We start from the raw sequence: 7,876 nt of genomic DNA, 5'->3' as shown, positions 1-7,876 counted from the left end.
CAAGTGAATAAGAAAAATTCACTATGAGCAAGTCGACATGGGTCACAAAGAGAGGGATTGAAGAGAAGTTACAAATAGGCAATGTCAAACCCGAGAATGATTACAAAATACTTTCAGTTGCTATTTGGTATTTTCTTGGCCTTTCCATTGTTTCTCTATCCAAAACTAGAAGGCCACTTGGCCTTGCTGACTTCGGACATTCTGTAGTGTTTCTTGAGCATTTGGTTAAATTTGCATGCCTGGATCCCTCCTCCCGGTGGCTAAGCTGAATAATCACTTCACTGTATTGTGTGGCGCTAGCCCCATGCAGAGAATGCCCCTTCTCTCACCCCATCACAGGGGAAGCACATGTCCTATTTCATTTTATGGAATACAAAATGAAAGGTTCAGAGATTAAGTGGTTTGCCCAGCATCACACAATGGATCTTTTTGGGATACCAAGATAAGAAAAAACCTAGGTCTGTCTGGCTTTCCAGCCCCATTTGGGCTCAGTGAGGTGAGGATAAAAGTCATGTAGAGTAGAGAATTCACATGTGTGGCTAGATTCTATAAGCTTCGTAGCAACATAGGTTCCCAGTTTTGCCGGGAATCTAAAGACAGATCAAGCTATTGCCTGGGCCAGATTTTAGCAGATTCCAACACTTACTGTTAGTTAGTATCACCCTAGAAACTTAAGAAAAAGAAAGTATTGCCCAAACACTAGATCAGAATCTCTGGGAAAGAGGTCTGGGCATGGTTTTTTTTTTTTTTTTAAATCTCTGAAATGATTCTTTTATATAGCTAAGGTTGGGAACCATGGAATCCTAACTGTAAGAGATAAAGTTGCCAGGTGGAGAGGCAGAAGCAACACCTGTTCACGTAGCTGAGCATTTGGGGCCAGAAGTTCCTGGAGCCGTGAGCATGTGGGCAATGCACATTAGGATTCTGGCTGCTGCTGTCTGTCCATGAGAGGAGCAGACCCACTCACACCTGTGTGTGAGAATGCAGACATTTCCAGTTCCCCCAACAAGGGCACTGCCACACCCCCGACCTCACTGCAGATATGCTGGCTCCCTTGTTCCTTGCGAATTTTACGAAACCAGATTAAATGTTCGAGGTAAACAGGATGTGCTCTTCAAATGCCAAATGACTATGGGGGTCTTACATCTTGTTCAATGGCACGTTGACGCATGTGTCCCAATCTCAAGAAAAAAGGGAAGAAAGAAATACACACACTTTGCGTGATCTGCCACTTTCTGGCCTGAGCTATGTGTGGATAGGCAATAAATGAGGGTTGTGCTTTAATCATACAATGTGCTCCTAGAATATCCCCTCCCCCCCAACATCTCTCAATGTAGTTCAAGCTGGAATCGCTCATGGCTGTCACACGTGCGTGTGAATGGAGAGCGTTAGGAGAAGCTCTTTGAGTTTACCTCAGTGTCTGAAGTGCCTGTGAGTTCCAGCACTTAGTAAATACTGCCGAACGGCTTGCTGACTGAAATATCTGGACTCGCAGTGGGCACACTATGGATTCACAAGCAATTTACCAACACAGCATTTCAGCCCACATGGTATGGCTCCAGTCGTAAAGGTTAAATAACTGAAATCTTGCCTAGTTCCTAAAAATAATCCTGAAAGTGAAACCTTGGAAGTCACAGTTTGAAGAAAGCATCTGTGCTGGATAGACTTGCTAAGTGCTATGGAGTTACCCAGGCAGAGAATCCTTTCCCTTAACTCCCTTAGATTCTGAATAGAAGCCAAAACACAGGCATTGAGGATTTTAATAATACCTGGCAATATTTACTGAGTGGTTATTATGTGCCACCATACTCAGGACTTTCCAAAGATTGTTAACTTATTTCGTTACTCCAGTAATCTTATCCTTCTGGTGCTTTTATAGTAGCTGTTTTATTGATGAAGAAACACGCAGTTTTAAGTAAGTTGCCTGAGGCACACAAGCCAGCAACTGGTAAAGTCGGGACTGCAGCTCAGGGAGTCTGCCTCGTTACTACGCAATGCTACAAAACTCACGGGGCACAGCAGAAGGGTCCACGAGGCAGAGACGGGGAAGATGCATCTCTGGAGGAGATACGAAAAGAGGCAGGGTGCTTGCTGTAAAGATTAAGAGTTCCAACGTTGGCAACAGACTTAACTACTTTACAATGTGACTGGGATGTGTTATTTAATTTACCCATGCCTCAGCTCCTTCATCTACAAAATGGGGACGATGATAGTTCTAACAATATAGGATCTAAAGATTAAATGAACCTAGTTCATGCAGAGCGCTTAGGCTGATGCCTGGCATGTAGCAAAGGCTTGATAAATGATAGCAATTGTCGCTGTTACTAAGTGAATAGCAAGACCTGAAAAGACCGCTCAGAAAGGAGGAATGGGACATTTCAGTGGCCTAGAATGGTTTAAGAAGAAGCTGAGAGGCAGCGATCTATTCGACCAACATTCATTGTTAATATTTATGACACACTTTGCAAAAGAAAGTACGGTAAAAGCCTGTGAATGATCAGCCCATTCTGTGTGTAAGTGTTACGGAAGAAAAATGTGCCAGAGCTGGGTTTCTATTTAGGTTGTGGTGATCATGTGTGTCCCAGGTGAAGTAGCCCAAATATTGCCTGGTCACTTGAGAATGTTTGAAGAATTTGAATGCGGTAGACAGCAATCTATGAAAAATCGTGTTCTAGGCAAATGAATCTGCTGATGGTGTGTTGGGTTGTTGAGCGGGGCAGTGTGTGGGGTGGAAGCCCATCCAGGAGATTGCTGCAATTATCCAGGTGTGACGTGATCATGTCCAAACCAGGGTGGCAGCCGAGGGAAAGAAAGAGCAACGGAGCAGTGACAGGATTCGGTGGCCGGTTGAACTGCTGCTCCCACTCCTGCCCTGGAGCCTTGTGTGAGGAATGCCTGCACAGTGGTGAGCCTGGGGAACTGGACAATGAAGCCAGCTGTGGGGCAGTCTTGGAAGGGATGGGTTAGGAGTTCGAGGTGGGAGAGGAGAAAGACATTCAGTCTCTGGGGAGCTGAATTTTCCACCTAGATGGAAATAGTGTGGTTGGGGAGACTATACTAATACGTGGCAAAGAGACCAGGGGGGAAATAAAGTCTTGGAATTCTCACATAAAGTGATAAGTAAAACTATGGAAGTGGACAAGCTCTCTAGAAAGGGTGTTGGCGGAATGAGCCAAGGGCCCAGGGGAATTTTTGGTAGGCCCACAGTGGGGCAGGTGAGGAGGAGGAAGAAGAATCATGGGAGGAAGAGGAAAAGGAGCAAAAGCTGGAGTGATGAGCGACCCAGGAGGAGGAAAGGGGCACTAGGGGCATCAGAAATCAAGAAACCAGGGAGGACAAGAACTAGTGAAGAATGGCATTGGCTAATATCAGACTCTGCAGACTAAAAAAAAAATTTAGAACATTGGTGACTTCTCAGGGAACTGTGTTTGAGGGAAGAAAATAATACTTTTTTTTTCATTTTGGGTAGCCCACACACCTTATTCTTAAAGTTTGACAAAATCCCTAGAAGGGAAAATGAAAATTTCAGAAAAATGAAGTCACAGACTAAGGACAGCCATGCCTGGTCTCAGGAGACAGAGAGGATAAGGTCTCTGGAAGCAGGAGACACAGAGGGCTAACATGACCCTGCCAATTATTAAAATGTTGGAATATTTTTTTAAATGTTTATTTATTTTAAGAGAGAGAGAGAGAGCATGGGAAAGGCAGAGAGAGAAGGCGGGAGAGAGACAATCCCAAGCAGGCTTTACATAGTGCTAAGCCCACCAACTTGGGGCTCCAACTCATGGACCATGAGATCATGACCTGAGCCAAAACTAAGGGCTGCCTGCTCAACCCACTGAGTCCCCCAGGTGCCCCTCAAGTGTTGGAATATTTTAAACCATTTTGCAAAGAACTGCTGCCACCCCAGACCCTGGAATGTCTAGAGTGACCTCTGTCCCTCTCTGCCTCAGCCACCCAGCCTTTGGACCCTCCCGTGGACCTCCCCACCATCCAGAAGGAGGGCCGCCTGCTCTTGCATAGTGACCAGAGACTGCTCTGATTGGCCCATTACTTTTTTAAAAAAAATTTTAATGTTTATTTTGAGAGAGAGAGAGAGAGACAGACAGAGCACAAGTCAAGTAGGGGCAGAGAGAGAGGGGGAGACAAAGAATCAGAAACAGGCTCCAGGCTCTGAGCTATCAGCACAGAGCCCGATGCAAGGTTCAAACCCACATACCACAAGATCATGACCTAAGCCCAAGTCGGAAGCTCAACCAAATGAACCACCCAGGCACCCCGGTCCATTACTTTTATGATTAACATTCCAGTATTCTTTTGAATCTCACCCGATGGAGGGTAGAACCACAGATCTGCAAGGCTTGGTCCCACACCCAAGCCCTCTGCTACTTGATACATCCTCGCAGCCAACCACAGGGCTACCCTCCATCATAACCAGAGCACGCCCCTGGTATTGTTTTGCTGGGACTTAGGGAACCCCTTCCACACAGTAAATGAAAGTAGGAAGATGGATGCGATAAGAGCAGAGTTAGGAACTTAATGTTTTCATAAAGATGGCAATCTCTTGCTCAAAGGTTAAAACCTTCCAAGGATTTACAACAGGGAAAGAAGTGTAAAAGGTTATCAACGCTGCACACATGGGCAGTGTGTTTTGGAAAACTTGACCCCATTGTGTACAAACAAATGTTCTTCTGTAATCTGATAGTACAGAGCCACCTTGACACAATGCTGTTGTGGGACCTTATTTCAAGGCAAGGGAAAATTAAATAGAAAAAAAAAATGTTCAAGGCAGTCCTTTAATTGGTATTGTGTTTCGTGTTTTTGTTAAATAAATATTTAGCTTGTACTTCTGCATGTGTGAGGGATGAATCACCTAATTAAATAATGTCATCAAAGATAAGTCTTGTCACCTCTGCTATGGAAAATACAGATCTGTGAAGGCAGACTCTTAAAGTTATACTTGAGGATTTTTAATCCTCAAGTTCAAGAGGGAGGTTATGGCTGATACCCTGTGCCTCATGGAGATGAACAAAGAGTAATACTCACAGCAGAATGTGCAATAGAAGCCCTCCTGAAATTTGGCATTACATTTAGCATCTGCCATCAAAAGGAATCTGCTTTGAATTATTCTCCAGCAGTAGAATGAGGTATGTGCCTATCTATGCTCAGTCTCTCACCTATTATTTGGTTCAGAAGTACGTCTAAAAATAGCGACCTGAACATATAAGCTGTTCCCCAGAACATGCAAAGAAGGACACAGGGAGGTAGCAAGCGGCCTCTTTCAACAGGGACAGTAAGTTTTCTAGTTGGCCAGCCATAGGCCCAGGTTTCCTAAGAGGCATGGGTTCCCTTGATATAGTCCTCAAGTGCAATACATTGGGTTTCTGTCTTAAAAAGAAAGTCACACGTATAACATCACCACTCCGTGTGGTATAGGAGCCAAGCGGGTTAAGTATGGGAAAACTCTCCACTCTCTCTTCCACCTTGCAAATCTCCTAAGTTGTATACACTCACTCATCTCCCACATAGTCTACAATTGCCCCCAGTGTGATTTCCTCCCTACTCGCTCCAAGGAGAGCCCCCTGGCTGAGAACATACCTCGTCTCCAAATCCAATGGGCAAAATCATCCCCCTCCGTATGGGCCTTTCAGCACCCCACTGGATATAGTTGTGACACTCTGCTTCTTGAAACTTGGCCTTCCCTGGTTCTAGACTCTCTTCTAACCTTGTTTTCTTCATATATCTCTAGTCTCTCATTCCTAAACGTCTTGGCTCAATCATCTTCCTTGATAGAACCTCTGGTTGCTGGAATTTTCTGGATCTCAGTTCTTGGCTGTCATCTCTACCTCTCTCTACTGTCTTCCCAGTCAATCTTATCACTCTTGTGGTTCCAATTACCCTGCCTGTCCTGGCTCCTGCTCACCTCACCAACCCTCCCATATCTGTCCCCTGCTTCCTTTTGGTGTCCCCGTCACTCTAGCCCATTTTCAGCTCCTTGAATGTGCCATGCATTTTTCTACCTCAGGGCCTTTGTACATGATCTTTGTTCTGTCTGGAACCTTCAACCTCCTCTCCCTCTGACCTCCCTTTTGTTTTTAGCTAATTCCAACTCACACTTCATATTTCAGCTCAACTAAACACTTGCCTCAGGATACCTTCCACAGATCTCCAGGATCAGGTCATGTCCCTCTCTTATTAGACTTTATTAGACATTTCAGCACAGTGGTTAAAAGGACAGGCTCTGGAGTTAGACTTTTTCGGTTCACATTCTGGCTCTGCCACTTACCATCTGTGTAATTTGGGGAAAATTATTTAACCACTCTGTGACTCAGTTCATTTGATATCATATTGTTAATTAGATATTTAATTGTTATGAAGATTAAAAGATTTAATATAGTCAATGCTCAGCTTAGTGCATAACACATAGTAGGTGCTCAACAACATATTAGTGTTATGATTATTTTCCTTGGTCACACTTTCATGGTCATGGTTAAACAGCGAAGTGAGAGACTGATCCTTTAATGATGCTCATCTACTCCGTTAGACTAAGCTCCATGGAGACAGGGATCGTTCGCTTGTTTTCTGCTGCTTTCCCTAGCAGAGAGCCTGGCATTTAGCGGGATTTAATAAATGTTTCTCCAGTGAATGAATACAGAAATGGACACATGAGAAGGGAATAAACAGATTTGCTCATGCTAAGCTTACGACAGTAGATATAATACCAGGAGGAAGGTTAAGGACCTAGGGTAAGCACGGGTGTCAGAGAAGTAGAGACTATTTATAGCTAAGCAGATCAAGTAACTTCCGGTCAGGAGGCAGCCTTTTGCCTTGACATGGAAGGACGAAGGACAGATCAAATTGGAATATGCAGTGATTATCCTGAGGGCAAGGGTGGAGAAAGATGGAGATTAACAAACGAAGTAAATGGTAGGATTCGTTTGGTTTTGCCAAACATCGAAAAATAGTTTGACAGTAATAACTGCTCCTCCCTACCGCCAGGATTGATTCTCAAGGGTTAGTTTTTGCATTTTTACTTCAGCATGGACACCAGAAAACCTCTTACACTATTTTCAATTATGAAAAATGAACCACCTTCAGTAGTGAAAATCTGATAGATGCTTATTATATATACTTGCTCTGGAATATAGAATCTAGGTCATGGAAGGCCTTGAGTGTCCATGAAAGCAACTGCCTTTACTTGAAAAGCAATGGGGGACTGAACAGGGAATAACATGTGAGAAGAGCATTTCTGGAAGGTTAACCTTGTGTCCATGTAGACAAGGGGGCATAGAGGGAAAGAATACAAGCTATCACTATGGTACATGAGAAAGGCAGTGAAGGCCTTAACTGAATAGTAAGTCAGAGGTGGGTTGGATAAATACAAGAGATCATTATGGTTAGGCTCAGGAGCCTAAGTGAGGTTTACCTTGGATTTGAAATAAATGTGAGAAATTTTAGACTCTTTGAACAGTAATGGGACTTCAGAGGTCAACTTCAGTGAGCACCTAACAATGACAGAGACCTATACTTCTCATCATCATCTTTGATGACAATCACTATCCACAATTCTATCATAAATGGCTTGTCTGACTATAGGACAATATTATTACCTAGATTTTAAGAATGCTTCCTTGGGTCCCTTAGTCCTGACTTGGAGGCACACAGCCCTTACTAGGCCTTAGTTTTCTCATCTGAAAAACTAAAGGGAGCCCACTCTTTCATCAGGGCAGTACTGGAACTAGAGATAAATTCAAATTTGTCTTCCAGTTCAGATTGTATGTCTTTTTATGCTCTCTTCAGACACACCAATAATCCATATTTCAATGTTCATCAAAAACATACTCAGAATAAGCACTCAATAAATATTAAGCTGCAG

General features: G+C 43.7%; 1 protein-coding gene across 7 annotated transcripts in view; it reads left to right on the top strand.

Moving 5' to 3' along the window:
• Positions 1-7,876, top strand: part of ADGRF5 (adhesion G protein-coupled receptor F5) — a 99,067-nt gene that overhangs the window by 30,703 nt on the left and 60,488 nt on the right. Inside the window, exon 1 of one of the 7 annotated variants that reach the window (XM_029945250.1) lies at positions 2,823-2,905. The exons of the other annotated variants lie outside the window; for them this stretch is intronic. The gene's annotated coding sequence lies outside the window, so the exon portion shown is untranslated. Of the gene's footprint in view, positions 1-2,822; positions 2,906-7,876 lie in introns of those variants that run through there. 7 annotated transcript variants of the gene reach the window in all.

The sequence above is a fragment of the Suricata suricatta genome, chromosome 7, assembly GCF_006229205.1.
Source record: "Suricata suricatta isolate VVHF042 chromosome 7, meerkat_22Aug2017_6uvM2_HiC, whole genome shotgun sequence".
Classification (NCBI taxonomy): Eukaryota; Metazoa; Chordata; class Mammalia; order Carnivora; family Herpestidae; genus Suricata; species Suricata suricatta.
This window is presented reverse-complemented; position numbering and strand designations above follow the sequence as displayed.